At 39.6% G+C, this 20,193-nt stretch overlaps 1 protein-coding gene across 1 annotated transcript in view; it reads right to left on the bottom strand.

The window, feature by feature from the left end:
• The window catches only part of SERPINB7 (serpin family B member 7), a 46,900-nt gene extending 27,495 nt beyond the window's left edge, over positions 1 to 19,405 (bottom strand). The window contains exon 1 of the mRNA XM_070420428.1: positions 18,996 to 19,405. The gene's annotated coding sequence lies outside the window, so the exon portion shown is untranslated. The remainder of the gene's footprint in view (positions 1 to 18,995) is intronic.
• Between the last annotated feature and the right edge of the window lie 788 nt (positions 19,406 to 20,193).

The following is a 20,193-nucleotide window of genomic DNA, read 5'->3' as shown; positions in this document are numbered from 1 at the left end:
CCTCCTCCTCCTCCAATTCTGGTGCCTAATGAGGAATATGGCAGAGCCTCACCTTCAAGGTTTCCTAGTCTAACATAACATAGCTAAACGTAACTATCACAGAGAAGCATCAGTCCTAGGGGAATGAAGAGAGCAAAGTGCTGGAGGAGGGGGGATGGGGGAAAGCATAGCTCTGCCTGGGGAATTGGAGATTGCTGGATTTGAGGGAGTTAAGTGAGCTGACTATTTCAGGAGAGAAAGGTTTTACTTTACATAGTGTTTCGGACTTTATCTTACACATTATTCCTACAAGCATTTGCCCACCCTAACTTTATTTTTTTAATATATTTTTATAGATTTCAGAGAGGAAGGGAGAGAGGGAGAGAGATAGAAACATCAATGATGAAAGGGAATCATTGTTCGGCTGCCTCCTACATGCCCCACACTGGGAATTGAGCCGACAACCCAGGCATGTGCCATTGACCAGAATCAAACCCAGGACCCTTCAGTCCGCAGGCCATCACTCTATCTACTGAGCCAAACCAGCTAGGACACCCCTACCTTTAACTGTATGCTTTAATGCTAAAATAGAATACCCTTACCATTTGAAGTTCTCTAAGGTGAATATTCTATCAGAGGGACATGTGTTTGGAGAGCTATCTACCCCCATCAGAAGGAATACATTAGTGAACACCAAACAAGCAAAAAAAAAAAAAACAACAACAAGAAAAATGATAATAACTCCAAAGAAAACAAAGATTACACTGTGAAATGTATATCATACCACCCTTTATAGTTCATCTGTGGATAATATTCTCTTCATTGTAATGATTTAAATATGTTTTATTGAGCAAACTTCTGATATATCTCTGTAGGGGTATTAGGAGGAGACTGTGGGGTGGGAGTGTGGGGAACAGAGCATCCAAGAGGCAATGGTCTTTCCATGAAAAGAGGTCTGTAGCGAGTGTCTAAATGTGAAAAGCCTAAAAGACCAGCATTGGCATGTTATTTAGGTTCCTGGAGGAAGATACAAGAAGCAGCATTAAAAGTAATTGAGATTGGAGATAAGTATACGTACACCCTTGAAACCATCGCTACGAATCAATCATATTTCAATTAAGTTGTTTTGTTTTGTTTTTGTTTTTGTTTTAAAAAAAAGGCAATTGAAAGTTGCTGCTCCTGTTAAGTGGGAGACAGAGGGGGAGGGGGAGGGGAGGTAGCTGCTGTTTTACATAAGCTTTTCAGTCTCATTTGGACTCCTCACTCCTTAGATAATATATAAGCTTGGCATAGATGAAGGATAAAATACTAGGTGGAGGTCAAATCCCAACTCAGCAGCTCTAGTACCTGTGTGACCTGGAGCAAGTAACTTCATTTCTCAGAGCCCCCATTTTCTCATCCCGAAAATAAGAATTCAAATAAATTATATCAATTATATTATGTTTTCATTTTAAATGCATCTTTGTACATATTTCATACATGTGCATGTGCATGTAAGTACATAATCACCAGCATGGCGTTTGGTGCAGGATAGACCTTCAATGATTTTCATCCTTCCCACCTGCCCTCCATGCCCACTTAGCCAGCATTTGTATTGTATTACATGTTATTACCCTACAACATACAAAGTTGGATCATTTCAGCCATTTTTATAGCATTTACCTCCCAGAATCTGGGTTTTACTGCTACTACCCCTCAGTGTGATAGTTCCATCCATCTGAGGCAGATAATACACTGGCTTCATCAGAAGGATTTTCATTACAGGAGTTTGGAGAGCTTTTGGGAGTAGAGGACAATTGTGAGTGAAAGCTCAGAGTCAAGAGCAGGGAGAGGCAATGGCTGACAGCATGGAGGTTGATATGTGGAGGGAAGGACAAGGTGATGAACATGACCCCATTTGCCTGAGACTTTCCTGGTTTTAGCACCAAAAGTCCCACATCCTGGAAACCTTCCAGTCTTGGTGAAATTCCCACCGGGATGGTTCCCTCCTGTCTGCCACAGTTTCCAGGGCTTTCCCCAGACCATCGTTTACCTGGGGCACCCCAAATCTATGCTCCACGTCATCACACGGTCATTCCATTCTCATGTCTTGAGACACACTGAATGTATTCCTGACACCCCAAAATATGTCCAGATCTGCTCACTGATACTCGAAATCACTATGAAAGGAGATATGTGGGGTCCCACGCTACAGTTAGAAATCAGGCTTAGGAACCAAGTCAGGAACAAAATAATACACAGCAGGGTCCCCTCTATGAAAAGATCAAGCCTAGCAAAATTGTATTTTTAAAGATGCTTACATGGATGGGCAGGCTAGTTAAGGACATGATTGCTTCTACTTGCCTCTAATGGGAAGGGAGAATTTTATTGGTTAAAAGGATGGGGGAAAGAGCTGGCAATGTTAAGCTGCAGGCCCATATTGAATGCACTTTGATGTGTCCAAGTTGTATTTTATAATTTCTGAAAGTCTATCAAAAAATATAAAGAAATAAGATACCTCAGAGACAGGATCACAGTGCTTGTATGTAACTAGTAATAGATTTCCTGAGAGCAGGTGTTGATGGAGGATGGGCTGGGACCCTGAGCCAAGGATAAGCAGAGTAGCAGTGAAGTAAAGAAAAAATGCCCAAAAAAAATGTGCCAAATAAAACCAGGAAGACTGACAGACATGACACGTGACAGAAACCAGCGCTCACGGTACTCCCTCTGGCAACTCCAAAACCTAACAAGAATTCCTGGCGGTGACACAGGCTGCCTCCCCAGAAGAGCAATTCCTCCAGAGGAGCCACCTGGAGAGATTTCAGGCTTTGAATGTGATCACTGGCCATTTTCTCTTTTCTCGAGATTCAGTAATGAGCTTATCTCTCACCTAAGGCAGCAGAGATAGGAGCAGCCTATTTGAATATGCAAATCAATAATGTGTGCACACTGCATCTGGTAGAAACAATGATGAAAATCGGATCTCCTTCCCCAACGTGGTCCGTTCTTGCTCACAGGTAAACGTTTTCCCCACACACTTAAGAAGGTGACAATGAAGAACTGGATGGTAGTCTGATAAACTACCATCTCATGAAACCCAGAAAGCACCTCGAAACTGATACTTTTTCTAAAATCCTTAGAATTGGGTTTTAAAGGCTGTCCTTAGGTACAATCTACACCCTGCCCAAGCCCCTGTTTGTTGATGTGTAGGCCTAGCTTCTTGGATGGTTTCCCTGTGTCAGAGTAAGTGCTGTCCCTAAAGAAGCTTATCAACATTTAGCCTTTGCACCAGGTTTCAAACTAATATCTAAGGAGGTCACTATGAGGTTCATTCAGTTTGCGTGCGAATCAGATTTAAGAGATAACTTGCCCGTCTCTGTTCTTCCAATGTCAATGGCTTTAATGTAGGCAAACCAATGAATGTCAGGGTCCACAGTGTTAATCAGCCTGTGCCAGCACATACCTCTGCTTGTGAGAGGAAGCATCACTTGACTAAAGCAAGATAGCAGTGACTCTGGGAGTTTAGTGTGCAATGTTATCACAATGTGTCATTGAGCTCTTGTCGTCTGATTTCTTCCGACCCTATCCTGTGTAAAGACTTTTGGCACAGAGACCTAAAATTGGATTTAATACAATATTTTCATCATTCCTCAAACTCAGATGTTCATCTGGACCCCAAACTATTTCAGCTGTGGCTTCCCTTTGTATTATTCTCCATCCTTCCCCGATTCCCTCTTCTTTCCAGTTTTCTCTAACTTGGAATTTTCCAGAGACCTATCTGTCAGGTTAGTAATCTCACCTGGATGCTTACCTGCACTGAGCAGCTTCAGATAGGAGCTGAAACTTGGGGTGTTAGTTCATTCTTGTTACCCTGCCAGCCTCTTCTCCACCCTTCTGACCTAGCAATGGAAAGTCACATCTGCAACACTCAGACCCTCCCTGCTATAGTATAAGCCAGGGTTTACTCAAGTGGGTTTTCCCTTTGAAAAGTGGTCAGGTCTAGGCAGAGGTAGGTTAGGACCTTTGCCATTAGAACATGCCACAGAGAAGAATGCATGCCAGTCTTGGCACCAGGATCACATCGTTGAGCTAGAAGTTGCACCCACCTGCATCTGCTATGCACAGGAGGAACAGCAAGCCCGGTTCTTCTGGATGAATGTTTTCTAAATCATAGCCAGTGCTTACCCAGATGACTGGGTCCTCTATTTTGAAAACCTATTGGAATCTGCAGGGACCATCATCTTAGAGTTGCTTCTCAATTTTGCCTCTTTTCTAGGATGAAGGGTATCCTGGAGCTTCTCCAAAATCAAATAGAGCAGCTATTGCTTACTTCCATGATGGTTTATGAGTAATATAACAGAGGAAAATGAAGCCACAAATAATGCCTAAAAATTAATCTTGATTTAGTGATTGCAGTAAATTTTCTGATGGAGAAGATTGATGTTAATATGGAAAATATATGCTTACAAATCAATTTTTCTGTTCTCTGTATTCTGATTACAGTGATCATTGACTAGAATGAACTAAAATATTTTAAAGCCACATCCTTTCTATTATCTACCTATTGTAGGGATAAAGGACTTCCAAGTGGTGAAATGGCTAGTAGGTAAAAGGCAAGATACCTGAGTGACATACAAAATGGCTAATCCTCCTGGAATTACCGGTCAGCCATAATTAAAGCTCTTCTCGCCATTGTTTTCTCCCCCACTTTAATCCAGACAACCCTCCTACTACTGTGTTTACTCCCAACTAACCAATCCCAAAGTGACATAAGTCTGAGAAGGAAACTCAGCCATGGGAACTACCATGTCGTATACATTCTTCTCCCTTGCAGTACAGTGATAACCCAAATTTCCACGGGCCTTACCAGTTCCAGAGTACAGATAAGGTCACATGAATTTTAATAACCTAAATTTGGATGTCTCTTGTCCTCACTTATTTACCCAGAACTGAAGCTTGCTATGAAGTTTGCTCATCACCTATAGCCATCACATAGGTCTTCCTTATTTCTCCTCTGTTCAGGTACTCTCATCAACATCCTCAATCTCTGGGATTTTTCAGGATTCCTCACCTTTGTCACTGTTTCTGGTACTCATTGAGAGAGCACCAGTGTCCCTGCTAAGAATACTACTTTCTGGTGCCCTTACAGACCCCCAGTAGGGGTCAGCACCTTAACTTAGTTGCATTAAGAAATCAGAAGGAGGTTGCTTCCTCACTCTTACACCTTATTGGCAGGATCTAGCAGAGATGCCTACTGCACCTACATCTTCCAGAGCTTATCATCCCCACAGTTTCCTTGGCTGAGGCTTATCCTGGGACCAGGTGAATAACAGAGATTCTTCTGTGTTTCTTCATTCACCCACTATACCCACAGATGCCCATGCATAAGCATTGTTCTTATAGGTCCTTGCCTCAATTAAGTGAACAATTACAAATAGGCACTTTGAGGAGCTACTGAACCAACATACAACCTATTTTCTTTCCTATCAATGAATTTTCCATCTTTAACAGTTTATATGAAGGTTTCATCTGAAACCACTAGCCATATTTTCTCTTTAAAGGTATGGTATAAAGTGAATAAAAATATTCACCTTTCCCAACAGAAGGCCGGGAAATAAAACAAAAATGTTCTACTTGGACCCAAAGAATTTTCTGCTTCAAACTGCGTATGTCCTACCTATGTAGGGAGTAATTTAGTAAGTAATTAGGGGAAACCCCAGTGTCTGTGATGCAAACGCTGCTTTCTCACAATCATTCTCATACTAACTCCACAGGAAAGGGATGTTTTGCCACATAGCTTTGATGTCGTGACTGCCCATCTCAGAGAGGTTTTATTTGTGGTGGTTCTCCAGCTACCCGAACAACATTTTTTTCATTTTTGGGGGATTAAAAAATATTTAATCCAGTTTAACATGGGGATGCCCACCATTGTAAGTCTATATGTTGTCTATAGTCTAGATACCAGAAGACTCCTTCAGGCAAGAAACCAAGACTTATTTCTCTTTCTTCCATCATGTTTATGATAATATCAGCCTTAATAAATGTTATTGAATGAATAAAATTACCTAGAGTAGAATAAGTGTTATGGCAGGAAGGGAAACCAATGAAAGCATGGATGAAGGCATAATTCATTGGAAGTGGGTCTCACCAATGAGCAAGCATTTTATCTGGAACTTGGGAAATAAAGATGAGAAGCATGCCAGGGAGAATAGCATGAGTAAAAACTTGTGGGAATTTATGTACATGATGTATTCTGGAAATAGCTAGCAAATACTTAGTAAGGCAATGGCAAAGGGTGGTGGCACTTCAGGTTCTGTTGCCTGGATGAATGAGAATGTCATTAACAGAGACAGGCTAGTAGTCTGGAGTAAGACTATGAATGACAGAAGGAGAAGAAATAATAAGCTCTGCTTTGGATATATTGAGTTTGAGATGCCCATGACATCCAGTTGGAAAAGTAGCTGGAAATTCAGGTCCATATATAAAAGTGGTTGGTGATAGAGATACTAATTTGGGTGCCTTTTACACACAGGTTATAATTAAAGCCATGAATGAGATTCTCAGTCACAGAGTCCAGAGTAAGAAGAACTCATTGGGAAGACTCCTTGGGAAATTACTACATTTAAAGACATAACAAGGGTGTGAAGAGGCAGAAGCAAAGGTGAGAGAAGTTTAGGGAAATTGGAATGAAGATCTGCAGGCCTCTAAAATTCTTATTCTTCTCACTATACTAAACTGTCTTGTATTCATTGACATAAAATTTTTTTCACCTTTCTCCCCTGAAGTTTCTCTTTGCACAATTGAGATGGGGAATTAATTGTTATAATACATTTGTGGCTACTTCTTGACCTTCCTCTTTGAAAAGCAATGAATTTCATACTATATCACTTCTGCCTTTTATTCAGGAGCACTATTGGAGGGGGGGGTAATTATTAAAATCCATCAATAAAATAGCAATAAGATATTAGTCAAGAGAAATTTTCTTCACATCCTAAAATATATTCAAATATTCCCTGAAAGCTAAAGTCACTTGTATTTTATTTGTGTGTTTGGTGTTTTATTTGTTCTGAACTGCAGAAACTGATATTTTGTTATAAACTGTATTTACCATATCTAATCCTTCTAATCTAAGTTATCTATTTGAATAAAATCCTGTAGTAGCAAGTTCCATGACTTAATTGCATGTTGTGTCATGGTTAATTCATTGTAAATGCTTTGAATGTTAGGTCTATTTTTATTTCTTGAGGTATTCTTTGTTGTTTCACTATGAGCAGAGCACAAAAGAATTCAATTAGTCTGCATCTCTTATTTACATGTAAATATTTGCCCTCTCTTCTCTTTCTACCTTCTCCACTTTCTTCTTCTCTTTTATGTTTGAAATGAATAAACTTAGCTTTCAGTTGGCTATAGATACTATTATACAGTATTTCCGTTGGACATTTAAATGAACGCAATCTTTGGAACTTTCTAAGATCTCTTCCCATCGGAATTTGAAATACTGGAGTTCTGAGTGGTTTCACTTATTTGTGCCATGTCATTTTATCACAATATCATGATCACAACAGAATAATGAATGGCAAATTCCCCAAAAGATTTAATCATCACTATTGCCTATTTGTGACCTTTTTTTATTTGAACTCTTTCAGTTTTATGATATTTATGAACACACAGGCAGGATGTTTTCTAAAAGAAATCCAATTCTAATTTCTTGAGCAAATTAGAGTTCCTTTTCTACTACAGAGTTTCTACTTCCCAAATAAATGCCATAATTGGTCCCATTTGACTTCCTGAACTATTTTTTTTTTACCTCATCTTGAATATCATTATCTTTCATGAAAAGCAAATATTTTGAATCTCCAGATTTATTGAGTTTTACCCTTGAACAGTTCCAGTGGCAAAGTTAAATATAAACAATGTATTTATTTTTTCCCATAAGCTTTTACTTTCTTATCCTTTAAAATCATTGTTCTGGTTCTCAATGACTGCTTTAAAACTATATTCTATCTATATTCTTCTACTTGCAGTGTTATTTTTAAATCTCAACATAATTGTTATTTAATTCTAGAAATTCAGTGGCCTGGGATATAAACATAACTCCACTCTTTCTTTATGAGTAGATAGGCATATAATCAGCGAAAGGAAATTTAGAGCTCATTTAAGTCTAAATGTCCCATTGTATAATACGAAAAAACTAGGACTCAGAAAGCTTGTGCTTTTTCAAATAAGAAGTTGGAACTGCTTTATATGATTATCTCAACATAGGATGAAAAAGCCATTGACACAATCCTATACCCATTCATAATAAGAACATTTTAAAAACACTTAAGAAAAAAAAAAGATGCCTACTATCTCTGCTACTACTGAGCATCACACTGACTAAATTAGCAAGTCAATCAAAGAATAAGAGTGGGCCAAAAAATAAGTCAAATTATTTACAGATGTTGTAAGAGTATATGTGGGAAACCATACATAATTAATGATAAGAATGGCTTAGCGGTTGAACATTTTGACCTATGAACCAGGAGGTCAAGGTTCAATTTCCGTTCAGGGCACATGTCTGGGTCATGGGCTTCATCCCCAGTGTGGGGCATGCAGGAGGCAACCCATCAATGATTCTCTCTCATCATTGATGTTTCTATATCTCTCTCCCTCTCCCTTCTTCTCTGAAATCAATAAAAAAATAAATTTTTAAAAAACAAGTCAAATAATAAAAGAATCTAGTGAAGTAACTGGTATAAAGTTAATCTACAAAAATCAGTAGAAAGTCCAGAGTTATAGTCAAATACCTATGGAAAGTTAAAATGTGATAAAGGCAACATCTCAAATTAATAGGGTAAAAAAGGATATTTAAATAAACAACTCTGAAAAAGATAAAATTATATCTACATCTCATCCCATACCTAGTAATAAACTCCAAATGAATTAGGGATCAAATAAAACCATAGATGTACTAGAATAAATATATATAAGTCAATTCCTCTTTAACTGTTGTGGGAAAGGCTTTCTAACTATGACTTAAAATCCAGAAAAAGAAAAGACAAGACTGATAAATTTGACTACAAAATAAAAATTAAAACTTGTGTATGTCAGAAGATACCAAAACCAAGCCAAACTGGGGAAAATGTTAGTATTCATAACACATACCACAAAGTTTTATGTCTCTAATATGTATCAAAACTCTTAAGCATGAGGAGCACAGCGTATCAAAAAGTTAATAGAAAAAAATGTAAAAAAGACATGAACAGGCAGCTCACAGAATAATTGTTTAGTTTTAAATAAACTTTATTTCTTAGAGCAGTTTTAGGTTCACAGCAAAATTGAGCAGGAAGTGAGATTTCCTCAATACTCCCTGCTCCTTACATGCATTAGCCTTCACATAATCAATGTCCCCCACCAGAGTGATACATTTGTTACAACTTATGAACCTCCACTGACACATCATTATCACCCACAGTCCAGAATTTCCATTAGGATTCACTCCTGGTGTTGTACATTCTAGGGGTTTGGACAAACAGGTGACATGTATCCACCAATATAGTATCATACAGAATGGTTTCACTGACCTGAATGTCCTCTGTGCTCCACCTAGTCACTCTTCTCCCTCCTCACTCCTATTTCATATTTCTTTGTACTTAAAAATATATTATTTCTTCTTCTGCTTTTATGTTTAGAACTTCTCTGAGATTCAGTACCTGATTACCCACATCTTCTGCTAGTTTGGTTGGTTTCATTTTTGTCTCCTTGTACAATTTTTTGCTATGAAATGAAAATCTATATATCTAATTATAACAATAATTAACTACTATTATTTCTTTAAACTCTTTCCCCCAAATGTGTACGATTCCCATTCATCACAAGTTCAATTTTAACCATGTAAATTTCTGAGCTATAGTCTGTTCCATCAATCTGTCCACTTTTTTATTAATTAAAACTGTTTAATAATACTATATTTCAGCATTTGATAGAGTAAGGCCCTCAAACTTGCTTCTTCTTGAGCAGACTGTTGAACCTCAGAGGGAAGGCAGGGGAAGGTGAGTGGGAAGAGATTAACCAATGAACTTCTATGCATATATGCATAACCGGTGGACACAGACAATCTGAGGGCCAGGGGGTGGGGACAGGAGTGGAAGAAGTTAATGGAGGGAAAAGGAGGACCGATATAATGCTTTCAACAATAAAGATTTTTTTTAAATTGCTTCTTGTTTTCAAAACATTCTTGATTATTTTGATTTATTTAATTTTCCACAGGAATTTTAGACTTATTCTTCAAGAAAAAGATCCAGTACAGAGTGACATTAATTGCTGTAATTTCAAAAGCATACTGGGTCACATGTCACTTTAAGGAGAACAGCCTTGGTGCTCTAGCACAGCACCTCTTGGAAGCAATACTAGGATCAGGTTCCTCAGGACAATGCAATCAGTGGCCTGGGAGGAGCAGGAAACTGTGTACAGGAGATGTAGACACCGAACAGGGACAGCCAGACTCAAACAAACACAGATCTGACTTCAAGAAAGGGCCAAACCATTCAATCACTCAATATTTACTTGAATATGAATCAGAGAGAAGACAAATTTGGCTTTCAAACCTCAGAGATATAAGACTTGCAACATACAAGCTAGAAAAGAATAGAGACATAGCTGCTTCTCAGATTAGGTAACCAAGGCTGTAAGTAATTGAGAAAAATTCACCCAAGCCTATCCAGTCAGCCAGGCCTCACAGAGTTTGAGTCTTGGGAGAAACCCTCTTTTACACTGAAAGCTGCATAAGTTTCACTCTGGGACCTACCTTCAGTTTGGCTCTGAGCATATAAATGGCATGCAGAGTTTCTGTTTTCATAACTTAGGAAGTACTACTCAATTGTAATTGTATTATAATGCAATTCTCTACAGTGACCCATTTAGGAACACAGGTCAAACTTGTTCTTTTCTGGCTTCCATGGCCTGGAATATGCTCCCAAGTCATGGAATTTCCAAAGCATGGCATGGTGAGACGTTAGGATTTAAGCCATCAAAAATTAGTCTTTAATTTAGTATGTTAGTGAATATATATTCAAAGGATATAATCTTTAACAAAGAAAAATAGCTACAGTAATTTTTGCCTACAGTCAGTAATCTCTACCCCACTCAACCAAACTCACCTAGGTTATGGTTTTTTAGCCCCTACCTTTCTTCCTTGACTTTCTGTTTTTTAAAATATTTTTCATAAATGCTTTATATTCCCAAAACACCTTAACATCAGCTACTTATATTTTGACTAGAAATCATTCTTTAGGTCAAGCATTGGATGAATTTAGCTTCTGACTGTGACTGCACCAAGATTATTTTAAGACTAGAGGCCCAGTGCACGAAATTCATGCTGGGTAGGGTCCTCAGCGGCTGCCAGCTGCCAGCCGGGCATCCCTTCGCACCCGCCTGCCATATTCCATGCTGCCCCCTGGTGGTCAGCACACATCTAACTCCCGGTAGGTCGAACTCCCGCCCATGGGGACAATTTGCATATTAGCCTTTTATTATATCCTATCTAACAAAAAGGGAATATGCTAATTGACCCTCACACCATCACAAAGATGGCAGTGCCCACAGCCAATAAGGAGGGAATATGCTAATTGACTGTCACGCCCTCAAATATGGCAGAGCCCACAGCCACAAGATGGCAGCACCCAGTTCCCTCAGCCCCACCAGGGCTCCTGCCTCCAGAGTCCCCCAGTCTCCTCAGACCCCCAGTCACCCAGGGCCGGCCAGAGGTGCAGGCAAGCCTCAGATGGTGGCTGCCCAGCTGCCCAGGGCCACCCGAGGCTTAGGTAACCAGGGCTGGCTGAGGCTTGCGCTGCCAGCAGTGGTAGCAGCAGAGGTGTGATGAGGCGTCGCCTTCCCCTGATCACCAGGTCGCCTCCTGCCCCTGAGGGCTCCCAGACTGTGAGAGGGTGCAGGCAGAGCTGAGGGACCCCCCGCCTCCAGTGCATGAATTTTCATGCACTGGGCCTCCAGTAGGGTAATAAAAGCTTATTTTAGACACCTTCACAAATTTGAAATGGATTCTTTTCCAATTTTTTAAATATTAAAAGTTAGACCAGCGCAACCATAGCATCATTTTAGGTTGAAAAATGTTTAAATTTTTAAGTAGTAACAACAGAAACCCTATAGAACAGTTTATTCTAGTGAGGAAATTTCTTTCTGAGAGATGTCTCAATTTCTTCTACTTGTTAGAATGCTATTTACATTTGTTTAAAAATGAATTAGTAGCAGAAAATTTTGAAGCACAAAGCTGAATGAAGGTGACAAATTTTCAACAACTCTGTGAAGAGTCTCAGAAAAAAATTATGTCGACACTTTGAGAATGAAAAGTAGAAGTTTATGCATTATTGGTTAGGTTGCTCAGTCTCTTTCTAAAGCAGGATTTTCATCCATAATTTCACTCCTTTTCACAAACAATTATAAAGTGAGTCTCTGACTAACCACAATTCACCCAAACCCCAAGGTGATGTAATAATTTTAACATTAGACCACAATTGCTGGATCCTCCCGCTCCATTGTTTTTCTGATGCTATCTAAAAATAAGGATATGACCTAACCTCCAACAAATATCATCAACCTGTTCATTCACAAGATGTGAATTTGCTTGTTATAGATAAAAGTGTAATTCAATGTTTAATTAAAAATACCCTCTTGTTGTATTTATATAACTCTTGTTTTGACCAAATACATGATAATTGAGAAATAAATATCAGTCTAGAATGTGTTGTGCTGAATGTAGTGAAATATGTCATCACATGAAATAACTCTTTTTTTGTATATGAAAAAGCAAAGATTAATAAAACCCGTATTTGACATGCCTATTTGAAAAGTCTCAGTGATCATAGCACTTAGTTGTAAAGAGGAAAAAATGCTCAAAACCACAGACCAGGTTAGGTGTATCAACAAAACTCTGGCATTCTGACACTTAGTTTCCTGCATTTGCCAACGTCCACAGATATTTTCCTCTGAGGTGGATAAAAGTCAGACAGAGCTTATACCATGTCCCCTTAGTCTCCTTGCTGGCTTTTCCTGTTCCTTTATGCTCTAAATATTGGTCCCTTTACTCTCCTCACTCTTACTCTATGAGTTCTCACTCTTCCCATCACTTCCAAGACCACCCACCCCTAAGGACTCCCAAATTTGTACCTCCAAATCTAATATCTCCTTTAATTCTATATTCCAACACTTACTTGATATTTCAAGAACATCTTCAACTTCTCGCCTTCACATTTGCCCTCATGATCTTTCCCTAAACCTGCTCTTTCTCTCCAAACTTCCCCATATCACTAAATGGAACTTCCATCAGCCCAATTGTCCAAGTATACATTTTTTAAAATATGTTTTTGTATTGATTTCAGAGAGAGGAAGGGAGAAGAAGAGAGAGATAGAAACATCAATGATGAGAAAGAATTATTGATTGGCCTCCTGCACACACACACACACACACACACACACACACACACTGGGGATCGAGCCCACAACTCCAGGCATGTGCCTTGACCAGGAATTGAACCATGACCTTCTAGTTCATGGGTCATCCACTGAACCACACTGCCCTGGCTGTTCAAATATGAAATTTGAGAGTGGTCTTTGACTTCTCCATTTCCCCCATATTTATGCAATCCATTGCCAAATGCTACTGATTCCTCCTCCAAACCACATCACAGAACTGTCCATTTATCAACTTTCAACTGTTGCAACGGTTTCCTCCCTCCTAACTCCAATAATGTGTTGAATTATATTCCCCAAAAATATGTATTTAACCCTTACTCCCTAGTACACATGAATATGACCTTACTTGTATATACTTACCTATTGAATGGTTGTCTGTTCTTTAGACTCTAGGCTTCATGAAGACAATGTCTGTATCTTTTTATGCCACTAAGGTAGCCTCTATCTAGTAGTTCTAGTATTGAAAATAGTTCTTCAATAAATGAAATTACAGAGATGAAAGGGGACAAAAGGACCTCCTTTTGTTGGTGAGTATTCTGAGAAATGGCATGTCCCATGTTGAGTTAGCTGAATTCCATCAACTTTGTGTTAAAGTTAAATTTATAAAATGTTGATACAATAAATTATATTCCATAGATATATATTAATCCAATTAAATCAATATGACATTTGAAATTAAAATGTCATTATAAGAAAAAAAAACCTCCTCTTTGATATTTGATCTACTGGAGAACAAGGTGGATTTTTGCTTGCATGTGATTACTACCAGGTGCACTGACTGAGACAGCCACAATACGCAGTTCAAAGCCATGCCAAGGAAAACCATGCAAATCAGATCCTTGGCACATGAATGGCCTGAAGCTGAGATCCTTAGCATATATGATTTCTTCTTAAGAGGAAGCCACCATGTCTTCTAGACCTGATATATACACACTGATGTACATAACATTCTATAAGTCAGACTCAATAATAGAGGCATATCTTGGGCAGATGACATCTGAATTAGGATACAAAAACTATGTCACCTGAGAGAAGAGGAAAACATCACAATCTTATTTCAGAGGGAAATTCCATGGACATTTTGGCATTGTGAACAAAGCCAAAGAAGAGTGTTGACTATAATAAAACTTATTTTAAGAAAGTTGTTCATTCAGATCCATCTTTTCTCCACTCATCAATTCAACATTCATCCATTCACTGATTCAACAGACTCTTACCAAGGTTGATGAAGTGCTGGGTCCTGTGCCATACTGGAGGGATACTACATTAAGGAAGATGCAGTTTCTTCATTCAATGGGCCCCTAGTTTGAGCTAGGGGACAGTTTATGAGCAATCACAAGGCAGCATGAAATGTGCCACAGGGGTGATGTGATGTCTGAACAACCAAGAAATAGAGTTCATTGATTACTTAACAGAGGGAGCAGAGAAATTTAGAACCATCAGATAAGTTGGTATTGGCCAGCAAATCAGATAAGTTGGTATTGGACATGGTGGTCCTTCAAGTGACCAACAGAGCTGGTGGTCAAAGGCAGGGAAAAGAGAAATCAAAAAGTCAGAAGGGGAAAAAAATAAGAAAAGAGAAAAGCTAGGTAATGAAATAAGAAGGAAATCAGGATTTGAAAATAATCAATTGTGGAAGAAAAAAAATGAGTATTCCCAGAGAGCCAAATCACTCTCATTTTATTAGAATCAGAATCTAAATTTTCATGTTGCAGGTGACTAACTGTATTTCCTAGATAAGCAAGATCACTAACTCTTCTTTAATATAATTTAGTACATCTTGAATTTTATTTATTTTACTTTTTTTATTAAATTTACTGGGATGACATTGTTGGGTAGAAACTTTCAAAATGGTGATGCATGCCAATGTGGGAAGAGGTAGAGAATTTGAGAAAAAGAAGGCTTGTAATTCACTAGGCACAGCTACAAAGAAATAAGGGTCCTTGTAAGTTTTTCTTCTCTCTCTCTCTCTCTCTCTCTCTCTCTCTCAATCTCTCTTTCATACACACACACACACACACACATACACACACACACACACACACACACACGTTCCCCTTGGACTCTGGCAGCGAAATCTAGAATGTAGGACAGGAGTCTGGGAGGAAAATACAGTGCCAGGCCTAACTGCCCTAAATAATCAATGCCTTCTAATCTCACAGAATGTCCTTCCCAGCTCCTCAAGAAATGTCCAGGGTGGAGGCAGGAACCTCTCTTTATCCTCCACCCTGACTCCAAATGGGACAGAGAGGAAGCCAGGCCCCACTACATCATGGAAGAATGAATGGCTGTGTGGCTCAGAATACCCTTAACAGACCAGCAGATGAGCTTAGTTATATCTCAGTGATGTCACTGGATGCCTCCGTGGGTTCTGCAGGTGAATCTTGGGACAAACTACTCACGATATGCTACACACACACACACACACACACACACACACACACACACACAATGGATTCCTGCCCTGGCTAGGTGGCTCAGTTAGTTGGAGCATCCTCCTGTGCACCAAAACGTTGTGGGTTCGATCCCCAGTCATGTCACCTATGGGAGGCAGACAACCAATCAATGTTTCTCTCTCTCTCTCTCTCTCTCTCTCTCTCTCTTTCCTTTCTCTCTAAAAATTAATTTTAACAAATATGCATTCCTAACCAGCTTGCTGAAATATCCCACACACCCACAGCATAATGGTTTTATGGGACCTACTACACAGTGGAGTTCATACTTGAGACTGAAGCAGGTACCAACATGCATGAGAAAATATCTCTGTCTGTACTTTACATCCCTTATGGTGCACTCCCATTAAATAACATCCCTAGGTACTGATGTTTAAAAAAAAGCATCCCTTTGCTTTTCAACTTCAAAGGTTCATGTGTAAATCAATAACATTTATCTCACTAAATACTGTTACTATTTGTGTCCACCTTGGGTGATAGGTAATAACATATTGGTAAGCCATTATAATGACCTTATAGAGAGAAATTGATGCTTTTTTATTTGTGAAGTGATGCAATTCTTTCCAATAGTTGAATAAGGATTGTAAAAGTTTTTCAAAATGCAGATCTATTGAGCATTGTTTGCCTCTCCTACTCACCTTTCAAAGTGATGTTATTGCAAGTGAGTTTTTCTTAGCTCACCTGCAAACTCCAGTGTTGGCCATTAAAACAGGCTAATTATATACCAAAGGGACCAGTAGAAAGAATCTAGGATCATTCTCATTTTATCCTTAATTTTCATCCCTATCCATGCCTCCTACAATCCAAAAATTTCTCATCACTTCTCATAGGAAAGGAAAATTTGAAAACAAGTGAAAAAAATGAGAAGAAAAGAGGCAGTAAAAAAAGGGGGGGCGTTCATTATTTCAGAAGAAGTAGGGGAAAAACTGAAAGCTTCTAGTATGGCCTGAAACAGCACCTTCAATCCAACACCTTAATTTAAACACCAAGGGCACTCAGAAATTAAGACATTTTCCCCACACCATCCCCAGGAATCCATGACCTAAAAGTACATTAGAACATTGGACTACTGTCACTACAATGTGATGACTATGATGGCTGAAGATGCTCAGAAATTACTTTAGGAAAGTGGAGGGGTTACAGAAAGCTTTTGAGTGGAGATGATGCTCAAACTCCTCTGGCAGAAGGAAGGGCACAATTCAGGGAGGTGGACTGGGCTGGAGGGAGGGCTCAGGAGTAGAGATTCACAGGACTGCCATTGTCCTCGCTCGGTCTCTCTCTTAAAAAATATATCTTTATTTGATTTCAGACAGGAAGGGAGAGGGAAAGAGAAATAGAAACATCAATGATGAGAGACAATTATTGATCGGCAGCCTCCTGCATGCCCCCTACTGGGATGGAGCCCGCAACCCAGGCATGTGCCCTTGACTGGAATTGAACCTGACACCCTTCAGTCCGCAGGCTGACATTCTGTGCACCAACCAGCTAGGGCACTGGTTTCTCTCTGACTGCCCAATGGCCAGCATTAACCCTGACAACTGTCTTTTCTCCTCGGAGAATCATCTAAGACCCCAGGGCTGGTGCCTGCAATATGTCATTTGTGAAGCTGTTATCTCTTTACTGGTTTTCTCGTCAGCATCACCTGTGGCAACACAACCAAGTTCAGACAGGAACACAATCTGATCAGTTCTCACAGAATAAGTGAGCAAATCCTTGTTTGCTAGGCAGCAAACCCAGACACTCGGTCTTCACTCATTAATCATGAACAAAACAGCACACTTCCCTGCGGTGAAACTTTGTTTTTCATTCCACCTACGCACATCTCTAACGCACATTTCAGACAAATGGGAGACTTTACACCTTTTTCTAAGAAAACCTTTCAGAATCGTTTTACATAATCCCTTCAGACGAATCCATGTGATTTTTCTTATCAGAATAAATAGAACCTTCTCTACTCATGTGTTAGCATTGAACAGCCTGGATCAAAATCTTCCAGATAAAACTGTGATTAAACACAAGGTCTCCTGTTGTTACCATTTTTCTCCTAATCACCACAGATATTAGGGCCCCACAAATAGAAATAGTTCTCCTCCCTCTCCTCTGTCACACCTTATGAGAGGGTCTCATTAGAAGCCCACTCTCTAGTTCACTGTTATTAGTACAAAAACACAAGCAGAGATATCCAGGCTATAAATTATTGTAGAAAAATACAGTTACAGCACGGAGATTTCCCAAAGCTCAGCTATACACTGCTTTGCATTTTTTAGAGAACCTTTGATTCTGAATATGCTTACTAAGTACTCAAAATTTACTAAAAACAATGACAACAAACTCAGGCCTCTCACCATTGCTACTAAAGTTGCCAAATATCATTGATAATAATGGAAATATAATCAATAGGGAGTATCTCCTGCCAGCAGACTTTTGGGGGAACTATTATAATCATTACATTGTTGTCTCTAGCTTTTGTTCTTGGCTTGGGAATTGACATGTAACTTGTCACTAGGGTTCTAAATCATTTGCTGTAAAAAATAGAAAAATTAGCTTGTAAATATTCATTCATTTCATTCATCCACATATGTTTATTCAGCACTGCTGTGACTCCCTGGGATAGAAATCCCAGACATAAGCATTAAATATATTCAGTGCAAGATATCTTTTATAAGAAGCAGGATTTGTTCAGCAGTCAGTAGGCATATTTCACATAAGGTAAAAATAATGCTGGTTTCCCTATATCCAACGTATTGGCCAACATTATAAATGCTGCCCTCCTGTGATCTCAAAGATCACTCTACAACAACTGTGTAGAGAACAGATATTGGATAGGGGAGCTTATGATACCTTCAAGGAAGTGCAGAAAGCTATGGTTTTACCAAGTAAGGGGATGTCTTACTGTCAAGATCCTGCCTTTCCTCACCCAAGAGCTAGAAAGAGGTGCAGAGGCTGAAGGAAAGGTGGGGGTTGTAGCCATGCAGTTAGAGGAAAAGCTGTAATTGGAGGCAGATGAATGCTCCCACAGAGAGCTCCAGGGACTGTCCATTAATTTTAAGGAGCCTGATAAACTTAGAAGTCTAGAATGCATAAGAATTACCCAGCATGTGTAAGAATGCCACTTACCTCCTCCCACTGCACTCCGGAGGCCTTCACTGCTGGCTCCAGTTCCTCCTGCCTCCTCTCTCCTGAGACTCCTCACCCCTCCCATCTCACCTCTGCCAAGGTTCATGGAAAATGTCCCAGATGTCCCATTGGCTCAACCCCAAGGGAGAGGTTGGTAACAGCAGCAGTAGCTGCAGCAGTGACAATAATTTGTGAGAAGTCCCTCCCCTCTCCCAGACTGTTCTCAGAGGAAAATCAGAGAAGAAATATCAGATGGGCTTCCTTGTCAAGCTCAGGAAGGCTCGTGGCATCTCCCTACTCAGCTGGAAACAGAGAGCAGGGCCATGGTGCATGTTATTCATCCAACTACTCATTCATGAAGAAGCAAACCCAAAATTCAACAGACTCTCCCTTCACATTCTTATCTACACTGTATGTACCTGGACGTAGGGAAAATTATAGGTTAAGAGTCAGGAATCAGAGCTAGCAGCATAGAACATAGGGAAAAGGTAAACATGAGAGTGAGCCAGAGTCAAGATGAGCCAAGAAACAGATAAAGAACTTAGCCAATCCTGTCCTCCACCCAGGACAGAGGTCCAATGCCTGGGTTTTATCCACTCCCAGGACAGTCATTATCTAGGGTTCAAATGGTGTCCCTGAAAGATGAAGTGACTCAAGTCCAGATCTCATGATAAGCTTGCAACATAAGGATGGTTTTGTCAATAACACATGGCAATGCGCAACTCTGGGGAAAGGCTGACAGCCCACACATACGCAGAGAGACCATCTACTCCGAACCAAACATCAGGATGGGTCTTCCAGAAAGTGCACTTTTGCTGGCAGAACTCAGAAGGTGTGGTGTAGTGGGAAAACTCCAGCTTCTCATCTTGTACCTGGGTGACCTTCGGCAAGCTGTTCAGCCTCTCTATGTCTTGCTTTCCTGATTTGAAAAAATGGAGAGAATTTTAGTGAAGTTATGATTGAAAGGGTCATAGGTAACATGTATAAAGTACTTAGTGTATACAGTTGACCCTTGAACATTGAAGGGATTAGGAGAACTGAAGCAATGTATTCAAATATCCACATGTAACTTTTGCCTCCCTGAAAACTTAACTACTAATAATTCACTTGCAAATATCCATCAATCACATGAGCAGTGACCTTGAGGCAGTAAGTGATGGAGTTCCTACACCAGTGATGGTGAACCTATGACACGCGT

Source organism: Myotis yumanensis, unplaced genomic scaffold (genome assembly GCF_028538775.1).
Source record: "Myotis yumanensis isolate MYYU_CA2020_CCGP unplaced genomic scaffold, mMyoYum1.0.hap1 SCAF_7, whole genome shotgun sequence".
Taxonomy (NCBI): domain Eukaryota; kingdom Metazoa; phylum Chordata; class Mammalia; order Chiroptera; family Vespertilionidae; genus Myotis; species Myotis yumanensis.
Note: the sequence above shows the minus strand (reverse complement) of the source record. Positions and strands in the feature narration are given on the sequence as shown.